This window comes from Danio rerio, chromosome 23 (genome assembly GCF_049306965.1).
Source record: "Danio rerio strain Tuebingen ecotype United States chromosome 23, GRCz12tu, whole genome shotgun sequence".
Classification (NCBI taxonomy): Eukaryota; Metazoa; Chordata; class Actinopteri; order Cypriniformes; family Danionidae; genus Danio; species Danio rerio.
The window spans coordinates 44,161,466-44,186,164 of NC_133198.1; the positions used below are offsets into that span (position 1 = coordinate 44,161,466).

A 24,699-nucleotide genomic window follows, 5' to 3' on the forward strand; every position below is an offset into this window, starting at 1 on the left:
TTCAATTTGTTCAGAGTTGGTAACAAAATAGCAAAACGACAAGCAAATAATGCGAAAACAAGTGAATTTATTTATCTCTCAGTATCTCACAAGAGAAAAATAAATCAATTATTGTGTGGTTAAGGGAAAGAGGATTTCAAGCGGTGCCAAATAAAATAAATCAATAAAACAAAAACCCCAAACGGGCTGAAAAGTATCCTCTAAACTACCTAATAGAAAATAAACAAATAAAACATCTTCAGCTTTTGTCTAAACTCCTCGATTCCCAAGGTAAAAGTGCAAGTTGTACTATATCAGGTATATTTTTATTAAAATATCCCGGGCGAGCCCCCCTTTAAATTTCTTAATTCATTTTCTCTTCGGCTTAGTGATTCATTAATATTGGTTTGCCACAGCGGAATGAACTGCCAACTTATCTAGCACATGTTTTACGCAGTGGATGCCCTTCCAGCCGCAACCCATCCCTGGAAACCCCCTATTTGAATGTTACAACTAAAATTTTAGCTCTAGTGGTTAAAGAGGTAACATTTTGATAGACTTAATTTGTTGAGAGTTGGTGGCAAAATAGCAAAACGACAACCAAATAATGCAAAAATAAGTCAATTTATTTACAGATGATTTAAATCCTCCATGCCTCTTCTTTGGAATGTAAAAAAATTCTTCAAAGTAAGAGAAGTGAACACAAACATTATATTTGGTTAACTAAAAACTTTTCTTTTCTGGCATAACTGGAAAACCCATTTATAACCTTTATTTTACACCTTTTATTGTTTTCGTTTTGCATCCCGTGCTTCTTTTTCATTGTTTTTCTTCTTTTTGTGGACTAGATGGATGTTTAAACATTTTTTGCAGCATCTTCCAAGAAACATTAAGTGAGGGTATGCTTCAAAAAAAGAACCAATATCTGCCAGCGAGCTATGAAAATACGTTTAGATTTTGAAGTGTGAAGAATATTTTGATAATCTAAAGTTGGTTTCCACCTTAAAGAGCCTTTTGTGAACTGAAAATGGATGTTAAAGGGTCAGACAAAAACATTTTCTGAAATTTGGAAGGAATGTTATCAGAACTCAAATATTAACATTTTAATCAAACCCATAACCAGTGATGGGAATAACGGCGCTAAAATTAAGTGCCATAACTAACGGTACTTTTTAAAGTAACTAGTAATCAAATGAATTACTGTGTCCACCGTTACAACACTGTTACTGTTACTGACAATACAATCGCATTGCAGTGCAGGTGTTCAGATATAAGCACAGTCGGTGACACACCAGCGACCACCAACGATGGCAAGTTTAACCTAACAAGTTTAAATGTAGTGTTTGTAAACTGCAAACTTCTATCGTGCAACTTCTGCCTACGCAAGTGATAACGTGAACTCTGCTACCAATGGAGGAAACGAAGCCACAAAGTCAAAGCAAATAAAAGTTGATTATTCTCCACAGCAAACACTTATTACTCAGACAGAATTAAACTGAATAATATCTAAATATATAATCGAGGTCATGTTGCCGTTGTCTCTCACATTGACCAACAACAACATAAAAAAATAGTGTAGATTAGTGTACAATGTTTTATATTTCTAAAAAATTTGGTTTTGTAACTCAGTAGTTACTTTTTTTTCTCGTAATTCTCTCAAAATCTGCCATGCTCTGTTGTTTTACGAGTGCATCTAAAAGTGCAAGTGGTTTTCACTTTCTGCCGGGAGCTCGCGATCGTGTCTGTATTTGATATAACGAACTTTTTGAGCTGATGATAATAGTGTGCGCGTGATTATTGACGTTTCTTCGATTCTTTCAAACTGTCTTGTTTAACTATTATCGTCGCCTTTTGGACTATTATGAACTGACGGGATTAATCTCAAACAGGGGTTACATGTGCTGCTTAAGTTTAAAGATGCAGATGGGAGGTTTGCTCTGACTGCGGGCTATGTTGCATGTTGTTTCTGAACTCAAATAAGGTCAAAATAAACAAAAAAAAAACTCAAAATAAATGTCTGCTGTATGTTGTTTTTCTGTAATTGGTAACATATCGGAGACTGTAAGGGTTTGAATGTGTTCTTATATGTTGCATTTATTTATTTATTATATATAATTTTAGACATTACAGTTGGCTATTTCGCCTTATCATTAATCTGCAGTTATAATCAAATTATGTTCATAGAAAAGTTCGTAATAAACATTTATACACCAGTATTTATGTGTATAAATCATCTGCTTTGTGAGAAGTGCTTCTCATTTATGTAAGTGACCCGTACAGCTTTACTTTGACATTTCGACAAGCGAGAATGACGTTGACTGAAACTTTCTGTCGTACACCATTGGTACCCATTTGGCAGTGGAAATGCAAGCCTGATAAAGGTGACCCCTACCGACCCATATCATACCGTATTGTACTACTCAGTGGAAATGGGTCTTTAAAAGAACGTGCACAACACTGCTTATAACCGACAAATCCTGTAAGCTGTAAGAAACTTAAGTGCTCTCTTCATTTTTTTTCTCCATAGCTCAACAATCATCTTAAAAGGTTGACCATTTACTATTGAAAATATGCAAAATAGAAAATGGATGAGTTACCTTCAAAACCCGACCTTGCACTCGACATATTGAAAGAACCTATAATGTCACATCGAGAACATTTTTAGTTCCACAATACCATAAAACCAGACAGTGAAAAATGAGGCTGCAGTGAGTCATTATATAAGACTCTGAAGCGCAGTCCATGAGTCTTTATGCCTTTTGAAATTCTTTATTCAAATGTTCAACCACCACGGAAGTTGAAGAGAGAAGAATGTGGAGGTTTTTCAACATCGCAGCCAAACTGGAAACATTTCTAAGCGCAAAAAAATGTGAGGAGTTGCCAGCTCTGTGATATCTAGCCGTGAGCAGGCGCTCAAGATTTGCAGTGATGTCAAATGATGTCAAGCCGCTGGTTTATTTCACCAAGGTGTTCCACCAATTGCTGTTGGGATTGTTTTCTGGCTGCTGTCACCAGACTGTTGAACGCCTCCATGCTGTCCTCAGTCTGGGCCGCTTCCACACTCACGATTAATGGCGTTGTCACTGCGCCGGCTGTTTGTGGACTGGAGGACTGAGCTTTTTGTAGTCATGCTGTAAAAGTTTACCTATGTGTAAGTCCTGCCCCCTTAGTTAGGGGTGTGACGATACAATTCAATTTTATTTTTATTACGCTTTTACAATGTAGATTGTGTCAAAAACATAGAATTCCTAGTAAATTGAAACTGCTGCAGTCAAGTTTTTGACGTGAAGTTCAAACACTGGAGTCATGTTTTTGGTTTGTACCTTGTTTTGGGGCTCATAGTTTGGTACCGATATACATTACAGTGCTTTCCACAGGTTTGAAATATACTTGCGGTGGTAGCCGGATTAAAACACACCATTTACCCACACTACATAAATAGTTAACTATATGTGACAAACAAAACATAATTTCATTTTTATTATTAAGTGAAGTTTATTCATAAACTAATTTCGAGAGGATCACATGCTTATGATTTATCACGTCCAGTCTCGTATTTGCTAATCACTAATCTTCCAATCATATGAGCCCTAAGGCACCATAAATAGCCTCAGTTTCCAGTTCACTTTATCTTCGTTTGGAAGAAACCCCCCTCCTCCCCTATTCTCCTCCTTTACCTGCGATTGGGCGGCACGGCGGTCCAGTGGTTAGCACTGTGAACCACACAGCAAGAATACCGCCGGTCCTAGTTCTATAGGACCGGTGGGTGTTTCTGTGGGGAGTTTGTATGTCCTTCCCGTGTCCGCGTGGGTTTTCCCCGGGTTCTCCGGTTTCCTCCCACCATCCAAAGACATTCAACATACATAACAATCAAGCTTGTCTAATTCCTTACGTTCCCTTAGCTACAGCGGCAGGGGAGTTCTGAGATCCACCGAGCTCGGGCTCCCTTCTTGCTCTGCCAACGGGAGGAAGCCCCGGGCTCGAGGAGCCCTTGAGCTCGGGGCTCTCTCCCGGGACAGCATGCCAAATAAGCTTTGTAAATCATCAGCTAAGTGTGAACTCTTGAACTGTATTTATTATGACAATGTTCCTTTTCCATGGGTTACTGTAAAAAAAAGACTGAAATAAAAAAGAAATATGTTAAATGTTATTTCAGGAGCCATGTGCATCCACTGACAGGTAAAATCTGCTTCTCTCTTTCTTTCAAGTTCAAAACTGACTTGAATGCCAAAGCATTTTAGATATGTGTATTACATAGGCTATTATATATATTAACATCATCAAATCAATAAAATAATCAGCAAATGAGAAATAAATGACAGAAAAGTTAATCAAAACAGACGACATCTCTATAAATTATAATAATTGCAAGATTAAATGAGTAGATTTTTTTTAAACAAGGCAAATGCGTTGATTAACCATTACTAATGGTGTACATATGTTTTGCAGCCAGTTTAGATCAGTAATTTCGTCCTCTCCAAGTATATAGTAAATGTTTTCTGAGTCATTTAAATTAATGAATCTACTATTCATTTTCTGCTGCTGTTTTGGGGTCGGGTCGCGGGGGCAGCAGTCTTAGGAGAGAACCCCAGACTTCCCTCTCCCCAGACACTTCCTCCAGCTCCTCCAGGGGGATCTCGAGGCGTTCCCAGCCCAGCCAAGATACATAGTCCCTTCAGCATGTCCTGGGTCTTCCCCGAGGCCTCCTCCCGGTGGGACATGCCTGAAACACCTCCCTGGGTAGGCGTCCAAGAGGCATTGAAGTTGAATTACTGACATGTTGGTAGATATAGAAACCCAGGCTGGACTAAAGTCCTAAAAATGTGCATCTCTGTGGGTCTGAAAAGGACGTGAAACTGTCTATGGACAGGTTTCACGGGAACAGAAACTGGTAAACGAAAGAAGATTTTCCACTACTTAATCGATCGGATGTTTGGTTATATTAAGCAGATACAAAACTTGTAAAAGGATGTTAATAACAGTAAAAAAGAGTGTCACTAAAATATCTGCGGTATAACAGGAGTAATATCAAATCTCTGACTTGATCTACTTGCTTTTTCTGTTTATTTTGTGTTTCTTTTTTTTTTTCACAATCAGCTACAGATCTGAAGAGCCTCTTGTGATGCAATAGCACAAAATTAACACAATAATGAAAAATACAACTTCATTAATAGGAATAATTATTATTATTTATATAATATTATATTATTAGTTGTTCTGTAAACAATCTAACAAATATATATTGATTTAGGGGCCTATTAATATTGACCTTCAAATGGTTTTCACAAAAACTAAAACGCCATTTTATAAAAAAAATAAAACATAAATTTCTAGCCAAAATAAAATAAATTAGACTTTCTATAGAAGAAAAAAATATTATAGTATTTAATATGTAATAGTGTAATTTTGACTTCAGCTATATATCTACTGTAAAGTATACAGTAACTTCAAATACAACTTTAAAATACAATAACATACTGCATAAATATGCTTTAAAACAGTTAAATACTGTCTAATTACACAAATCTTTAACAGTGTAACACTGAGTATGTTTACACCGACACCAATAATCCAATTTTAATACATTACCATGTAAACCGCGTTTTTTTTTATTTATTTATTTAATTTGATTAAAGTCATAAACTAAACAGAAATCAGATTAAGACATGAAGTATGCAGATTTTAGTTGCATTATTGAAGGGCAGTACAGACATGTAAACACAGCAATCAAACCATTAACGTCATTTCATTTTCATCTGCTTTTCCTGGGCCTTGTTGCAGGGGCAGCAGTCTCAGGAGAGAACCCCTGACTTCCCTCTCTTTAGAAACTTCCTCCAGTTCCTCCTGGGGGATCCTGAGGCGTTCCCAGGCCAGCCAAGAGACATAGTCCCTCCTGCTTGTCCTGGGTCTTTCCCGAGGCTCTCAACCGGTGGAACATGCCTGGAACATCTCCTTATGTAAGCATCCAGGAGTCATCTAAAACAAATGCCTGAGCCACCTCAGCTGACTTCACTCGATGTGGAGGAGAAGCGGCTCTACTCTAAGCTCCTCCTGGGTGACAGAGCTCTTCACCCTGCTCCTCACAATCTTTATCTATAAGAGTGTGCCCTGCCACCCTGTGAAGAAAACTCATTTCGGCTGATTGTATCGAGATCTTATCCTTTCGGTCATGACCCGAAGCTCATGACCATAGGTGAGAGTAGGAACGTAGGTTGACCGCTAAATCGAGAGCTTTGCCTTTCGGCTCAGCTCCTTCTTAACCAAAACGGTTTAATACATCAACCGCATTACTGCTGCCGCTGCACTGATTCGCCTATCAATCTTACCCTCCATCATTTCTTCACTCGTGAACTAGACCCCAAGATACTTGAAATCTTCCACCTGGAGTAAGGACTTTCCTCAAACCTGGAGATGGCAAACCTCATGGTCTCGGACTTGGAGGTTACGATTCTCATCCCAGCCACATCACACTTGTCAGCAAACCACCCCAGAGCATGCTGAAGGTCCATGTCCGATAAAGCTAATATTGTCTGTGCATAACAGAGATGAAATTACATGAATCTCCGCAGAAATGTGGATAGCGTGGTGACACAATGACGTCAATCGATCTATGTGCTATAACATGTAAAACGGGATCATGAAAGGAACATTTAAAAAGCAGCTCATGTAAACACCTTAATATTATTATTGTCTTATTCATTCATTCATTTTCTTGTCGGCTTAGTCCCTTTATTAATCCGAGGTCGCCACAGCGGAATGAACCACCAACTTATCCAGCAAGTTTTTACGCAGCGGATGCCCTTCCAACCGCAACCCATCTCTAGAAAACATTCACACAAGCATTCACACACACACACACACACTTAAACACTACGGACAATTTAGCCTACCCAATTCACCTGTACCGCATGTCTTTGGACTGTGGGGGAAACCGGAGCACCCGGAGGAAACCCACGCAAAGGCAGGGAGAACATGCAAACTTCACACAGAAACGCCAACTGAGCCGAGGCTCGAACCAGCGACCTTCTTGCTGTGAGGTGACGGCACTACCTACTGCGCCACTGCCTCGCCCTTGTCTTATTCAGATTAAGGCAAATCATTCCATTACTGATGTCCGTGTAAACTTAGTCACTGTGTGTATTTTGCATTGTTAAAAATTAATGAGCCTTAGGTCAATAGTTCAGTCCAATTCAGTCAGTACATCACTCGGGACATTCATTGTTTTCTTATATGTATGTGTGTGTGTGTGTGTGTGTGTGTGTGTGTTTTGTGTGTTTTTTTTTTTTTTTTTTTTTTTGCATGTCAGTTGCTCGATGCTTTTGATGGAATGGATGAAATACGGGAGTTGACGGGAGTTGGAATGAATGGATTCAATTGAACATCTTAAAGAAGGATCTTGAACAAATACACTACTGTCAGAAATATGAGGTCAGCCATTTTATTTCCTTTTAATAGAAAATGTTTTTCTTCAGCAAGAATGCATTACTTTCATCAGAGGAATTCTTTATCAAAGCATTTTTGTTCTATTGAGGTTTCTATTCATCAAAGACATTGAAAAAAAAAGATCCTAAACAGAATTACAACATAAATCTTTGAGCAGTAAATCATATTATAATAATTTCTGAATGATCACTTGACACTAAAGACTGGAGTTATGATGCTGAAAACACAGCTTTGAATCACAGGAATGAATGGCAATTTAAATGGGTGGTCCACTACGATATCATATTTTAAGCTTTTCTAAATGTAATACGCTCAAAACAAATACATCCGGCTTAATGAAATCATAAACCCATTCAGGTTACGCGCATACACCATGCCTAGTGAAGGAGGTGCTGCAATGTTATAACAGAAAAACGCTGCTATTTTCAAAGAGCTTCTTTTGTTTCTGTATTTTGGCTTCTAAATGACACAACACAGAGAGAGAAGTGCTTACAATTTAATTTTGATTATGTTGTAGAGAATTAAAATAAAGATATAGCTCTAGCATTTGACAAAGGATACCTTCCAGAATCTCTCAGTTCAGTGCTGGATTCAGCGCAAACTCCCCAAAGAAGGAAGCAGCTCCAACCATAAAAGATAAAGCATTAAAGGGCCATGCCCCCCTCCCCCACCCCTCCTAATTCTCATACAAACTCCCCACAAAAATGCTTGCTGCAAATCAACAGCTTTGCTATATCATCCCTGACAGAATTGCGGTGAAAAACATGCAACAAACCCTGTGGATCATGGAAACATACACATTAGGACCCTTCATGAAAGGCTGAATAGTGGTTGCCATGCGCAGACGCACGCTCACCTAGTGATTTTGTCTCACAGCTTGGCAGGTCTGTCTTGCCTTCGAAAAGCACGTGCTCTCATGAATAATTAAGAAGCAGGCTCTTCTCATAGGATAAGAAAATTCCGCTATGAATAATAATAAGAAACCGACATGTCATAACAGATTCACTCTTCGTCACCAATTTTGATCTCGCCCAGATAATGATTTTAAACCCGGAAGATGAAATTAGCAGACAAAAGGTCTAATTTATCCAGTTTTCCCCACAATTAAAGCTGACAGGTGCTAACGTTGTCTTAACTGATGGTCAACACAAACAAATCTTTTCACATCTCAAAAAAAGTACTCAAGAGTGTCTTGAACCTTTAATGGTATGTTGTAGCAAGGACGTAAACAACTGGAAATGCTTTTTGGCACTGTTAAAAATTTAGCTATAGATTCATATCTATCCATCAAATCGCTGTAAACAGCCACAATCTTCAACAGTGCTGCAGTGTCTCTCTATGCGGATGCTTTCTGAAATAACGAACTCGCATAAGATATGAGAACATTTTATATTACTTACACAAGCTTATAACTAAATATAAAATATAATATACAGTTGAAATCAGAATTATTAGCCCCCCTAAATTATTAGACACCTTGTTTTTTTTTTGACAGAGATTTTTTTTCTATGACAATAGTTTTAATAACTCATCTCTAATAACTGATTTATTTTATTTTTGCCATGATGACAATAAATAATATTTGACTAGATATTTTTTAAGACACTTGAAAAAAAAAAATATTGAAAATAATTTTGTGCTTAAAATAGTGATTAATAAATTAATAACTCCTTTTATTGTAGCCGAAATAAAACAAATAAGACTTTCTCCAGAAGAAAAAATATTATCAGACATACTGTGAAAATTTCCTTCATTTGGGAAATATTTAAAAAAGAAAAAAAACCGAAGTGGGGCTAATAATTCTGACTAATCCGCAAATCCCAGCACATTATGTTAGCTGACTAATCAGAGCCTCTTAATGGCGGGCTTTGAGAGGAACTAGAAAATATGACAGTCGTTTTCATGTTAGCTGAGTAGATGTATATAATCAAAGTAAGATATATGAAAAAATAACATGATTTTTTTTACAAATGAAGCATGAGCAAACATTGCTTTCTTACCCCATAAACACAACCAAGCCTTAAAAATACATCCCTTTTAAACATGCTCAAATTGAAAGTGGCTATCTAGCATAGTGTTATTATTTCTTGATATTTCTGTTTTGCTTTAATTTTAATTAATGCACAATTAGGAATGGATGTTTTTTTAATACTGGGATCACAATAACAACAGAGGGGTTAGTTTTTAATTGTGTGTTGAATATTGTAACATTTAGGATTTTAATTAATTTGAATAGTGTAAAGCATCAAGCAGTGATACCAACCTTATTATTGTTTAATTGCATTTTAGTTAGCATGAACTTTAAGATCTCAAGTTGAAAACAAATAAATAAAATAATATTTAATTTAACAAAATTGCCAATTTGGAACATAACAAATTAAATTAAACATATAGCTACATTAACTTAATCAAAAAACACTAGCTTATTAAAAAGGATGATTATTGATTTTTTTTTTAAAGATGTGCATTAGCTTTATTAAGTTGTCTGCTAATTTGAGTATGTGCCTTTTTTTTCTTGTGTGTCACAGGTAACAAAATTCAAACCTGTAGGTTTGGAAAAAAAAGAACAAGACAAATAATACATTTATTAGGTCATTTTTTGGATCTTTTTAAGTTTGCATGCTGATTTAGCTCAGCAAAATTTCTGGTCTTGGAGTTGCACAGAAATATCTTGTTTAACAAAACTAAAATAATGCTTGTATTAGGCCAAAAACATGATTTTATTTATTTATGATCAAATATTTTGATTTAAGTTTTGTTTATTTAATTGTATTAAATTTAAATTTTATTTAATTATTTAACTTTTTATTGAAGATCCTTATAAAAAAATATTTGCAAACTGAAAACTTGCAACTGAAACAAAAGCTTTTATTAAAAAAATCCATTTTATTTTTTTATTTGTTTGTTTGTTTAAGTATTTAAGTAGCATTTTAAATGAAGATTCCAACAAAATATGTTTACCAAAACTGAAAATAAAGCCTTTGTTAAAAAAAGGTTTAAGCAATTAAATTAAGTAAAAACTTCTTTTTAACAAGTTCATTTATTATAAAAATTATTTATTTATTTTTAATAAATATTTAAATAAAATAAAAATGTACCAAAACTGAAAATAAAGCTTTCTTTAAACCAAAAAGAGGAAACTAAATTGTATTTATTTATTTATTTATTTATTTATAACCAAATGTATTTATTATAAAATTCATTGATTTATTTTTTTTATTAAACATCAAAATAAAATACTATGTATATTTACCAAAACTAAAAATATATACTTTTATATATATATATATATATATATATATATATATATATATATATATATATATATATATATATATATATATATATATTGTAGCGAGGCAGAGGGAAAACAGCGGCACAACAGGATGAGTTTACAGACAAGTCCCCGGAGGGTGCTTTATTTACAAAGTGAATGTGCTGTAAAAGGTGCTCTTCTTTAGGGTGAGGTGCTCTGGTGCTCCGGGAAGTAGGTGAAGGACGGTGAGTAGTCGGGTGCAGGATCGTCACGAGCTGGAGTCCGCTAAGGAGAGACAGAGAGACAAGCATTAGCACAGGGAGTCATAGAAGGAATGAAGCTCATCTTCTCCTGGCGTAGGTTGGGCTTATATGTCTCTCCGCTTGATGTGCTCCAGCTGTGTACGATCCTGGCTTGATGAAGGTCCAGCTGGGTGCAATTTGCGACCAGGGCGACGTGGCATATAATTGCTCGTTACAATATATATATATATATAAATTTATTTATTTATTATAAAATGTATTTATTATAATTTTGATTTGCTATCAAATTGATTTATTGATTTATTTTTATAGCATTTATTTATTTTAAATTTATTTATTTAACTTTTTTTTAAGAACATCCACAAATAAAAACAAAATTATTTACCAAAACTAAAAATAAAGCTTTAATCAAGCCAAAAAAAAGAAACTGGATTTTTTAAAATTAATGAACTATTTATAAACAAAAAAGTAAGACAATAAATAAATAAATAAACTAATTCATTCATTATGTATGTATTTATATGAATGTATTTAATATCACATTTATTAATTATCAAATGTATTTATTGTCTTATTTTTTGTTTATAAATAAATAAATATATAAATAAAATATAAGTATATTTAGCATATACTTACATAAAATATACATAAAACATTTATACATAAAACAGTTTTATACCAACTTTCTTTAATTTTTCTTTAAATAAAATGCTTTTTACTCCAAATCATTGTTGAATTAAAAAATAAAAAAAGTCTCAAAACCAGATTTATTGTTTTGAGCATCATTATACCATTAGCAAGGCTTATTCTATATCAAAATAAAAGCACAATGTTTTCTGTAATTAGGATAGCAGGCACACAAATAACGCTTAGCTGCGTCTTGTTCAATCAGCATCTGAAAACATCACTGACTAAAAGACTTTGATTTATGAAAATGCAAACAGATAAACAATGGAAACTTTCTGAGCTTCTTATTCAGCTTTGACATAAAAACAATGATGCTAAATGACACTACTGTTAGTCAGAAAGCAAATAACTTATCAAGATAATGCTAAACACAAGCTAACAACAAGAAACAATAAAGACAAAACATATCTTCACAGCTCAATTGCAATTTAAAATCATTATAATACAGCATGCCATTAAACATCATTAGCATCTCATTGAAATGAAACCATCAAGTATAAAATATCCTTGCAGCTAGAATTGTGCTTTATGAGAGAACAAAAGCACTAGTGAATATAATGACTCTATAATGGCACTTTAATGACAATCAATAGCATCTTAGAAGACTGGAGGAGTTTCTCATTGCTCACATGCTCAAGTAAAATACATTATAATTCTTACCTGGTCTTAATTAAACATCTTTAATATGTTAATAATACGTTTAAATGCATCATGCAAGTTTCATGCATATTTCAAAAATATTACATTGTGGCATGTATTATAAATTATGTGCAAAAGTTTAGAAATATAAAGTTTTTAATCTAATTAAGAGTTACTTATTTGATGAAAAGTATAGTTGTTTATATTATATACAATTATATACATATGTATTCTATTTCTATTACATTTTGATATAATTAAATCTATTATAACAAATGTATTACACTCAGTGGCCACTTTATTAGGTACAGTTGACTTGTACCGGGTTGGACCAATTTTTGCCTTCAGAACTGCCTTAATCCTTCGTGGCAGAGATTCAACAAGGTGCTGAAAATAATCCTCAGAAATTTATCTTCATATTACTTGATAGCATCACGCAGTTGCTGCAGACTTTTCAGCTGCACACCCATGATGCGAATCTCCAATTTCACCACATCCCAAAGGTGCTCTATTGGATTGAGATATGGTGACTGTGGATGCCATTTGATAACAGTGAACTCACTGTCATGCTCAAGAAACCAGAGATAATTTGTATATTATGACATGGCGCGTTATCCTGCTTGAACTTGTCATCAGTAGATGGGGACGTGGTCATAAAGGGATGGACATGGTCAGCAACAATACTCAGGTAGGCTGTGGCGTTGACACGATGCTCAATTAGTACTAATGGGCCCAAAGTGTGACAAGAAACTATCCCCCACACCATTACACCACCACCACCAGCCTGAACCATTGATACAAGGGAGGATGGATCTATGCTTTCATATTGTTATATTGTTAATGGCAAATTCTGACCCATCCGAATGTCGCTGCAGAAATCGAGACTCATCAGACCAGGAAACGTTTCTTTAATCTTCTATTGTCCAGTATTGGTGAGCCCGTGTGAATTGTAGCCTCAGTTTCCTGTTCTTAGCTGACAGGAGTGACACCCGATGTGGTCTTCTTCAGCTGTAGCCCATCCGCCTGAAGGTTGGACGTGTTGTGTGTTCAGAGATGCAATTCTGCAGACCTCAGTTGTAACGAGTGCATATTTGAGTTACTGTTGCCTTTCTATCAACTCAAACCGGATCTGGCATTAACAAGGCATTTGCACCCACAGAACTGCCGTTCGCTGGATATTTTCTCTTTTTTAAGACCATTCTCTGTAAACCCTAGAGATGGCTGTGTGTGAAAATCCCAGTAGATCAGCAGTTTCTCAAATACTCAGACCAGCCCATCTGGCACCAACAACCATGCCATGTTCAAAGTCACTTAAATCACCTTTCTTCCTCATTCTGATACTCGGTTTGAACTGCAGAACATCGTCTCTGACCATGTCTACATGCCTAAATGCATTGAGTGATTGGCTGATTAGAAATTTGCGTTAACAAGCAGTTGGACAGGTGTACCTAATAAAGTGGCCGGTGAGTGTATATGCAGTTGAAGTGAAACTTAATTGCCCTCCTGTGAATTTGATTTTATTTATTTTTTTGTTTGTTTTTAAGTATTTCCCCAAATTATGTTTAACAATTTGTTTTATTTTGGCTAGAATGAAAGCAGTTTGAAATTTTTAATCGATTTAAGATCAATATTATTAGCCACCTTAAGCAATATTTTTCCCCCAATTGTCTACAGAACAAACCATCATTATACAATGATTTGCCTAACTAACCTAGTTAAGCCGTTAAATGTCCCTTTAAGGTGAATACTAGTATCTTAAAGAATATATAGTAAATATTATTTACTGTCATCGTGGCAAAGATGAAATCAGTTTTTAGAAATGAGTTATTTAAACTATTAGGTTTAGAAATGTGTTGAAAAAATCATTTTGTTAAACAGAAATTGGGGGAAAGTTTACTGGTGAGCTAACAATTCAGAAGGGTTTATAATTCTGACTTCAGCTGTATATATATACATACATGCATACACACAGTATATAGTAATTTTTATTGCATCCTAATGTGTTAGTAATTTGCGATCATATCTGTTTCTCTGAGCTTAAAGTCTAAAAGTAACAGCAGGTCAACTCATTTAACAGTTTACAGATGCGCCACATCTCCTCATTTTATGTTTATGCGATGCTCATAATAGTTAAAGATCTCCTCAAACTCATCTGCATTATGATGATGACAGAACTTTGTCCTCTGCTCCTCTCCAGGTTAAACAATAATGCGACTGGCATGCGCTTATTATAGCCGTATTTTTCAAATACCATCTTTCTTTCCGTAATTAATGCTCAAGATGACTGTTTCCATGGAGATATTCAAATGACCTGACATCAGTTTTCTTAACTTTTCTTTGATGCAGCATCATTAAAATGGCACCATAACCCGCACTAGCTTTGAGGTAAGATGAGCAGAAGCTGTTGTTTCACTGCAGAACTAGTTAATGAAGGTTAATGCTTAACCAGACAACACGGTAGCAAGGAGGTCACTGGTTCAAGCCCAAGGTGGGCCAGTTGGCATTTCTCTGTGGAGTTTGCATGTTCTCCCCATGCTGGCATGAGTTTCCTCCGGGTGCTCCGGTTTTCCCTACAGTCAAAGACATGCGCTATAGGTGAATTGAATAAGCTAAATTGGCCACAGTGTGTATGTGAATGTAAGAGTGTATGGGTGTTTCCCAGTGTTGGGTTGCAGCTGGGAGGGCATCCGCTGCGTAAAGCATAGGCTGGATGAGTTGGCGGTTCATTCCACTGTGACGAACCGAGATAAATAAATGGGCTGAGCCGAAAAGGAAATGAATTCCTAAAATTTGTGCTGTGATTTCTTTGTTTGAATTTTGGTAAAAAATCAAAAGGTTTTTATAAATAAAATGATGTTTATTATTGTTTATATGAATTTGCATTGTTTTAAGAAAATTGATATATAGTAAAATAGCATAATTTATATGGAACATAAATCATTGCAACCTTCTAAAGGATCAATTCAGTGAGCCATTGATGAATAAAATATTATTATAAAAAATTATAGAAATAATACTGCTTTATTTCATATACAGCGGGGAAAATAAGTATTGAATATGTCACCATTTTTCTCTGAAAACATATTTCTAAAGGTGCCGTTGACTTGAAATTTTCCTAGGATGTTAGTAACAACCAAAACAAATCCATATATGTAGAGAAAACAAATCTAATTAGTTTACAAATGAAATAATGAGAAACAAAATAAAATGATGCAGGAAAAAAGTATTAAACACATGAAGAAAGGAAGCTGTAGGAAGGCGGTGAAAGCCCAGACAGCAACTGAAATCTCTCAGTAGCTCTTCAGCAACCCTCTGCCCTTCGTCAGTGTAAATGAATATCAGCTGCTTTAGTCCAACATCTACATTAGCAGGAGGATGAAGATGAAACCGGGTCGGATAAAAACATGACGTGTTCAATAATAATTGTACCCGCTGTATATAACTTTTTTCAGAATTTATTAAGGGTTTAAAACATAATAAACCTTTTATTTAAAATGAAATTGTCACAGAAAGGATGGACATCAGTATATTGTAAACCGATAGGTTCAAATATTCCTTTCCAGTTATCAAAGAAATAATCTGTTCCTTAATTATAGTTTTGTAACTATTAAATTGTTTTAAATTTACAATGGTATAGCCTATATAGATCAGTGTAAAACCTATGAAAAACATTTCTGTTATTGTGTACCTGGCTCACTTTTGCCATGGCCTCTTTTGTTTTTTAATAACTTATCCCTCAGGTTTTTTCAAACCTTTTAACAAAAACTGTCTCCTTTCCCATGGCTGTTTCTATTTCTAGCCAAAAATTATTGATCATCTGGTTATCTCTATGATCAGGGATTATAAAGATGTCTGCACAGTCGTACTGTTTCAGACAAAATCTCTTCAGAGTGTTTCATATTCAACTCAAACGCTGCGCCAAGCGCACTATTGCCTCGAGTCTCAAAAAATGCTGTGCGCACCACTAGTCGAAATCATGTCGTGCGCACCCAAAGCTAACTTCCACTAACACCACAATGACGTCACATTCGCCGCACACACTTAAGTAAACTAGCGGACGCGTCGTGTATAAACCAGGCTTAAGCGGGTCAATCATGCTTTTGAAAACACTGTCGGTAAGGAGGAGGGTGGGTCAGTCAATTGGTTGGTCAGTCAATCGACAGCTGCCTCTGGTGGATTTACGCAAGATGAGCAGGTGCGAGTGGCACTTTCTTGATCTTAAAAAGTATACACGGTGACCCCTGGTGGATTGGCGAAAACAAAACTTGCAAAACAACACACCTCCTGTAACAAATTTGGCGCTCCTCAGAAATGTATATAGGGGTACATATTTAGAATGAGCCTGGGTTGATTTATTCTTTGATACTCAACTTTTTTTTATTGAAGTCGCCTCACAGCAAGAAGGTCGCTGGTTCTGAATATCAGCTGCTTCAGTCCAACATCTACATTAGCAGGAGGATGTAGATAAAACCAGAGTGAAAAAAAATATGACATGTTCAATATTAAATGTCCCCGCTGTATATAACTTATTTTCAGAATTAATAAAGGATTTAAAAAATAAAAAACCTTTTATTTAAAATTAAATTGTCACAGAAAGGATGGACGTCAGTATATTGTAAACCGATAGGTTCAAATATTCCTTTCCAGTTATCAAAGAAATAATCTGTTCCTCAATTAGAGTTTTGTAACTATTAAATTGTTTTAAATGTACAATTGTATAGCCTATATACATCAGTGTAAAATCTATGAAAAACATTTCTGTTATTGTGTACCTGGCTCACTTTTGCCATGGCCTCTTTTGTTTTTTAATAACTTATCCCTCAGGTTTTTCCAAACCTTTTAAAAAAAACTGTCTCCTTTCCCACGGCTGTTTCTATTTCTAGCCAAAAATTATTCATCATCTGGTTATCTCTATGATCAGGGTTTATAAAGATGTCTGTGCAGTCGTACTGTTTCAGACAAAATCTCTTCAGAGTGTTTCATATTCAACTCAAACGCTGCACCAAGCGCACTATTGCCTCGAGTCTCAAAAAATGCTGTGCGCACCACTAGTCGAAATCATGTCGTGCGCACCCAAAGCTAACTTCCACTAACACCACAATGACGTCACATTCGCTGCACACACTTAAGTAAACTAGCGGACGCGTCGTGTATAAACCAGGCTTAAGCGGGTATATCATTTTGAAAACACTGTCGGTAAGGAGGAGGGTGGGTCAGTCAATTGGTTGGTCAGTCAATTGACAGCTGCCTCTGGTGGATTTACGCAAGATGAGCAGGTGCGAGTGGCACTTTCTTGATCTTAAAAAGTATACACGGTGACCTCTGGTGAATTGGCGAAAGCAAAACTTGCAAAACAACACACCTCCTGTAACAAATTTGGCGCTCCTCAGAAATGTATATAGGGGTACATATTTAGAATGAGCCTGGGTTGATTTATTCTTCGATACTCAACTTTTTTAATTGAAGTCGCCTCACAGCAAGAAGGTCGCTGGTTCTAAATATCAGCTGCTTCAGTCCAACATCTACATTAGCAGGAGGATGTAGATGAAACCAGAGTGGAAAAAAATGACATGTTCAATATTAAATGTCCCCGCTGTATATAACTTTTTTCAGAATTAATAAAGGATTTAAAAAATAAAAAACCTTTTATTTAAAATTAAATTGTTACAGGAAGGACAGAACTCGGCTAAGTTAGCGTAAACAGTTTATTGTAATGGGTAGCAGGTATTCTAAGCATGTGAGGAATATCAAGACGAACACAGTTGTAAAAACATGGACCGGATGTATTGTCTTTGCAGAGATGGATCTTAAAACAGAAACCACTGGTGACGAATAGAATGATGACCAGATGAGAAACCAGGAGACACCGCACTAGCAATGACACGGAAGACGCTGGAGATCACAGGAAACATGGAAGGTAAGTAACTAGAGCTGTAGAATCAACACTGACTGCGTACAGGGAGTTCAGTCCTATCTGGTACTAGCGACAAGGCCGGAGTGAACTGGGAGCTGGGCTTATGTAGTGCAGTGATGATGACAGATGATTGTCAGGTGCCTGCACGGCTGATAAGAATTCAGGTGAGGGTGCTCGAAGTGCTTGATTGGGTGGAGAAGGTGGCTCAGTGGTTAGCACTGTGGCCTCACATTAAGGAGGTCGCTGGTTCAAGTCCCGGCTGGGCCAGTTAGCATTTCTGAGTGGAGTTTGCATGTTCTTCCCGTGTTGGCATGGGTTTCCTCCGGGTGCTCTGGTTTCCCCACTGTCCAAACAGATACACTGTAAGTAAGTTGGGTAAACTAAATCGATCATAGTGACTCAGTTTGTGTGTGAATGAGTTTGTATGGCTGTTTCCCTCTACTGGGTTGTGGCTGGAAGGGCATCTGCTGCATTAAACATGCTGGAATAGTTTGCGGTTCATTCTGCTGTGGCGACCCCTGATAAATAACGGAGTAAGCTGAAGGAAAATCAATGGGCCCTATCATACACCCGGTGCAATGTGGCGCAAGGCACGGCGCAATAGTCTTTTGCTAGTTTCAGCTTGGCGCAAGAGTCGTTTTGAGGCGTTGCGCTACGCTGTTTAAATAGCAAATGCATTAGCGCTCATATGTGCGCCCATAGGCGTTCTGGTCTAAAAAGGAAGGCGTTCTGAGGTGCACTGCTGGCGCGTTGCTATTTTGAGAAACTAAAATAGATTTTTCATTACACCAAAACAAACCCGGTCTAAACTCCGGCGCAAAGTTGCGCCTCGCTTACACACTGCTTAATACGCACAAGAGAGCAATAGGCAAATATTTTTACATATGAAAAAAATTTAATATTAAGGATATATATATGATATAATAAGAATAGATATAGGATATAAATATAAAGGATTAAAATATTACAAAACATATTACTTTCTAGCCTACATAAATATGAAAAACCACAGCTTTTATGTCTTCTTCATCTCAGGAGGCTTTTTCAGTTCATTAACAATTTGCTTTTGTATAATGTTATTATTATTAGCAGTATTATTTATTATATGCATATTTATATTTGTTTTATTAAAAACAAGCTTAGATTTGTCCACCTGTCAGTTTTTAGACCATATGGGGCACAGCATGTGTTTTAGGATATAACTCAGGTTTTTGAACACACTTCGTTATTGTTGTTCATTTATTCGTTTGCTGGAAATTAGAACTAAATTTAGAAAGAGCTTTGAAACGAATATTTGCGCTTAACAAACGCAATTAATTATTTATAGACTAATTGATATCTGTGCGTAAAGGTTTCCCTATCCAAGAGCAAAAGTGAAAGTAGATCATTTATCTCTCATTCTCACGCAGTAGATGCTCTGTTTAACAGTTTTCTGTTAAAAAAACTGTTAACTGTTAACTGTTTGCTAGTGAAATGCTCAGTTTTCCCACTTAGACTTACTTTACGTCCTGTAAATAGCGAATGCGATCTTGGCGCGACGCAGCTGGCTCTTAAAGGGAATGGGAGATGAGACTGTAATTGGTTTATTCTCAAAACACACCTATAACTCATTAAGAAAATAAACTCAACCCTTTTAGACCATGCGCCAGGATGCAAAGCGGATTTTCCCGTCCTTAAATTAGCAAAAATGCGTTCTGACACGCCCTGAGAGCGTTTGCGCCCTGCGTTTTGCGCTCTGCGCTTGGACCGTCAAAATAGAGCCCAAAGTATGAATGAATATCATAATGAGTCCTTGCTGATTATTATTATTGTCTGTTGTCATAATCTACTGTAATATAAGTAATATAAGGTAAATAACATTACTTTAGGTACAAGTATAATGCATTCCTATATTTTAATATGCTTTTTAATGCTGTTAATAAAACGACAAGTCAAGCCGGCACCATATGCTTAAAATAAGACCAAACGGCAATAATAAAAACAGCAAATGTCCAGATTATTTTAGTATTTCTTCCAGAAGCAGAGGTGGAGGTGTCAGAAACAAACAGCTTTGGGCTGAGAAAGGCTTCATAAAGAAGATTAGACGCTGAGATTAGACACAGTCAATTACATGTACTTCAGACGCCATTATTAATGCAAATTCACCATCCTTCTGGCAGAAGCACGATCATTAAACACGGCTGTAAAAGAAAAACAGGGAAGGCTTTTTATCCATTATGATGGCAGAACAGTTCTCTGTGCTTACAGCTTTATCAACACAATGTGATCTTACATAAGCCGTGACGAGATATTTTAACTGCGATGATAATATGAATAATAAAAAACAAAAAACGAGAACAACAACAAAGCATCTGTGATCCTGAAGTAAAAGCCGTCTTTAGAAGCGACAGATGTGCTGTTTGCTCTGATGGGAGTTTCCTCTTTTTCCCCCCCCCCGTGTTTGATCATCTGCTGTACATTATCTGTATTTTTATAAACTTTTGAAAAGTACAGCTTCAGAGATGCTTTCGTTCCCGGCTGATTAAAAATGCATATACCTTGAATTCTTGAATGCAGTTTAAGTTACTTAAGATAAAAGCATCTGTCAAATGTATATGTATAAAAATAAATATAAGAGTTGGAAACTTTAGTGTGGAGGTGATGGAGTTTAACAGGGAAAAAATACAGTGTGATTTTAATTTCTTTATCTTTCTTAGTAAGGTAAATTTATACCAATGCAGGCTCATTCTGAAAACGAAGCCGTATGTACATTTCTGGAGATCGCCAATTATGTATCCAGAGGATCGTATGGCTGCATTTCGTCTCTAAAACAAACACTACAGAGTGGACTGCAGCGACAGGTTTGAGTACATTGAACAATGGTTCCAGAAAGCGAGTAAGACAAAAACAAAAGGCAAAAAGTAAAATAAAGAAGTAAATAACAGGGGGCGAAGCAGTGGCGCAGTAGGTAGTGCTGTCGCCTCACAGCAAGAAGGTCGCTGGGTCACTGGTTCAAGCCTCGGCTCAGTTGGCGTTTCTGTGTGGAGTTTGCATGTTCTCCCTGTGTTCGCGTGGGTTTCCTCCGGGTGCTCCGGTTTCCCCCACAGTCCAAAGACATGCGGTACAGGTGAATTGGGTAGGCTAAATTGTCCGTAGTGTATGAGTGTGTGTGTGGATGTTTCCCAGAGATGGGTTGTGGCTGGAAGGGCATCCGCTGCGTAAAAACCTGCTGGATAAGTTGGCGGTTCATTCCGCTGTGGCGACCCCAGATTAATAAAGGGACTAAGCCGACAAGAAAATGAATGAATGAATGAATAAATAACAGGGTGAGAATGTTTTAAAATCTGAAAACGTGGTAAAAATCTGGCTGCTGCGAGTGCTTTTCTTTTTTGGATTGCTTTTGAAAACACCATCGGTTGGGTTTAGGAATGGAGTAAAGCTGGATTTATACTTTCGCCTTGCGCCACATCACCCACCTCCGCTGACTGTGCGTGCACCTCACGAAACGGACAAGGTTTTTATACTCGCAGCGTTCAACGTTGTGATATTCTTTAAAACAACAGGGGGCGGTTAAAAGAAACCAACCATAAAGTCAGACGAATAAACAGAGAAGTAGAAAGTTTCCGGAACTTCGTCATATCATTATTATCATTCAAGATATTTAGGTTAATTATTTTTAATGTTTTTAAAAATTATTTTAATGATTATAAGGATTTTTATAACAATTCAAGATTTTTTTTAAATCAAGCTTTGATGCATCACTTGCTTTTGTTCATATCTCGGAAAGTTTTACCTATTAAAGTTTATTAAAACATTTATGACAAGAGAACATGAGGTGCTTTACAATTATATTTTTTATTATGCCAAGAATAAAAGCAAAATAAAAGAGTACTCTTAATTAAAAATACAGTTTTTCTTTTTTTTTTTAGATTCAGCCTGCTCCACAATTCACACTTTACTGTCTGGCTAGTTTCTGTCCTCTACTTATGCTAAAAAAAGCAATACTGCTCCAACATTTCTGACCATTATCACTAATAAGTGTAGAAAAACAGGACATGATCAGTATAGTGTAAACTGATTTAAATATTCTGGTATATTTACCAGTATATTTGCCGGTATTTTTACCAGTATATTTAAACCAGTATATATACTGGTTTACCGACAGTGTTTTCAAACTCACGACATGCGCTGTAGGTGAATTGGGTAAGCTTAAAGTGTTTCGGTGTTGCAGCTGGAAGCAAATCTGCTGCGTAAGTTGGTGGTTCATTCCCCTGTGGCGACCGCTGATTAATAAAGGGACTAAGCCGAAAATAAAATTAATGAATAACTGATGTAAATAAACCTACACAATATGCCCCTTTTAACAAAAATAGCAAGTTATTGCTGTTTTAAACTAATAGTCATTTCTTTATTGTCATCTCTTCATTGTCATCAATTGTTATTTCTTCATACCCGAGGCAAAGAAACTTCTGTTTTTTTATGGTAAATTTATTCATCCATACTGAACTTTTTTTTTTTTTTTTGGAAATATTTTAAATAGGTAAAAGAGCATCATTTACTGTCTATAAAATATAAATCAATGATTTTGATGCTGTAAATAAACCAACACTATATGCTTTTTTTTTAATGAAAAATAGCAATAATTAAAAATGTGCTCATTTATTTTAAGCCAACTAATCGTTTACCTCACTTAATTTAAATAAAGTCAACAAATAATTTCTCACAGTGTATATAAAATATAAATCATTGATTTTATTGCTGTAAACAAACCTACATATATATATAAATATATATATATATATATATATATATATATATATATATATATATATATATATATATATATATATATATATATATAAGAGCCATAATGACAAATTGTTGCTGTTTTGAATAAATTTTCACTCATGAATGTATTCATAAATTAAATCCAGATGGGACTTGTAATTAAATTAAAGTCATTTGCATGCACCATTTAAATTGTGGAAGTTGATCATCATTAAAGCTCTGCAAGTATAACATATCTGTGAAAAACTGATTTAATGGTAAAAAGCAACAAATTGTGTCACTAAATTAATTTTAAAAAGACTTTAAGAACATTAAATAAATTATTAATACTAAATTATTATATTAATTAACATTGACGTTACATTTGTTATGTTTTTTGTTATAATACTATACTTATAAACACACTCACCGGCCACTTTTTTTAGGTACAGCTTACTAGTACCGGGTTGGACCCGCTTTTGCCTTCTGAATTGCCTTTATCCTTTGTGGCATAGATTTAACAAGATACTGGAAATATTCCTCAGAGATTTTGCTCCATGTCGACATGATAGCATCACACAGTTGCTGCAGATTTGTCGGCTGCACATCCATGATGCTCTATTGGATTGAGATCTGGTGACTGTGGAGGCCATTTGAGTACAGTGAACTCATTGTCATGTTCAAGAAACCAGTCTGAGATGACATGGCGTGTTATCCTGCTGGAAGCAGCTGTCAGAGGATGAGTGCACTGTGGTCATAAGGGGATACACATGGTCAGCAACAATACTCAGGTGGGCTGTGGCACTGACACAATGCCTAGTTGGTACTAATGGGCACAAAGTGTGCCAAGAAAATACCCTGCACATCATTACACCACCACCACCAGCCTAAACCAGTGATACAAGGGAGGATGGATCTATCATGTTGTTGATGCCAAATTCTGACCCTACCATCCGAATGTCGCAGCAGAAATCGGGACTCATCAGACCAGGCAACATTTCTCTAATCTTCTATTGCCCAATTTTGGTGAGCCTGTGCAAACTGTAGCCTCAGTTTCCTGTTCTTAGCTGACAGGAGTGACACCCGGTGCGGTCTTCTGCTGCTGTAGCCCATCCGCCTTAAGGTTTGATGTGTTGTGCATAATAAAGTGGTCGGTGAGTGTATATGTTTGTTTATACAGCATATACACGTATATTTTTTTATTCTGTTACAGTAAATACAGTTTAAATACTTAATTATTAAGCAAATAAATAAGCTTTAAATCGAATCAATACTGTGATAATCATTGCATCACGTGTATCTAAAAATAAGAAAATAGTTACACTTTATTTACCTATAAGTTCATCAGTCATTACCAGTATCCAACATTCTTCAAAATATCTTCTTTTGTGTTCAATAGAAAAAAAAGTCAAACTGTTTTGTAACAAGTTAAGAGTAAATTAATTTATATTGTTTGGGTGAACTGTCTCTTTAAAAGTGAGAATAGGCCCTTATTTTAAAGCAGGGGTGTCCAAAGTCAGTCCTGGAGGGCCGAAGTCCTGCTGACTTTAGCTCCAACTTTCTTCAACACACCTACCTAGTAAGAGCTTGATTAGCTTGTTCAGGTGTGTTTGATTAGGGTTGGAGCTAAACCCTCCAGGACACCGGCCCTCCAGGACAGAGTGTGGACACCCCTGTCTTAAAGTGTCCTATATAATTGAGTACAATTGATTGCTATTAATTAACCATAAACTATAACTTTTTCCTCAATAAACTCCTAATTAGTGGCTAAT

At 36.0% G+C, this 24,699-nt stretch overlaps 1 long non-coding RNA gene across 15 annotated transcripts in view; it reads left to right on the forward strand.

The window, feature by feature from the left end:
* The window catches only part of LOC141380563 (uncharacterized), a 48,088-nt gene that overhangs the window by 22,224 nt on the left and 1,165 nt on the right, over positions 1-24,699 (forward strand). For 3 of the 15 annotated variants that reach the window (XR_012398788.1, XR_012398787.1, XR_012398785.1), the window contains one exon: positions 18,066-18,184. This is a non-coding gene — a long non-coding RNA (uncharacterized lncRNA). Of the gene's footprint in view, positions 1-4,549; positions 4,720-5,760; positions 7,408-18,065; positions 18,738-19,948; positions 20,494-24,699 lie in introns of those variants that run through there. The other 12 variants (XR_012398775.1, XR_012398783.1, XR_012398777.1 and 9 more) reach the window with 8 other exon arrangements.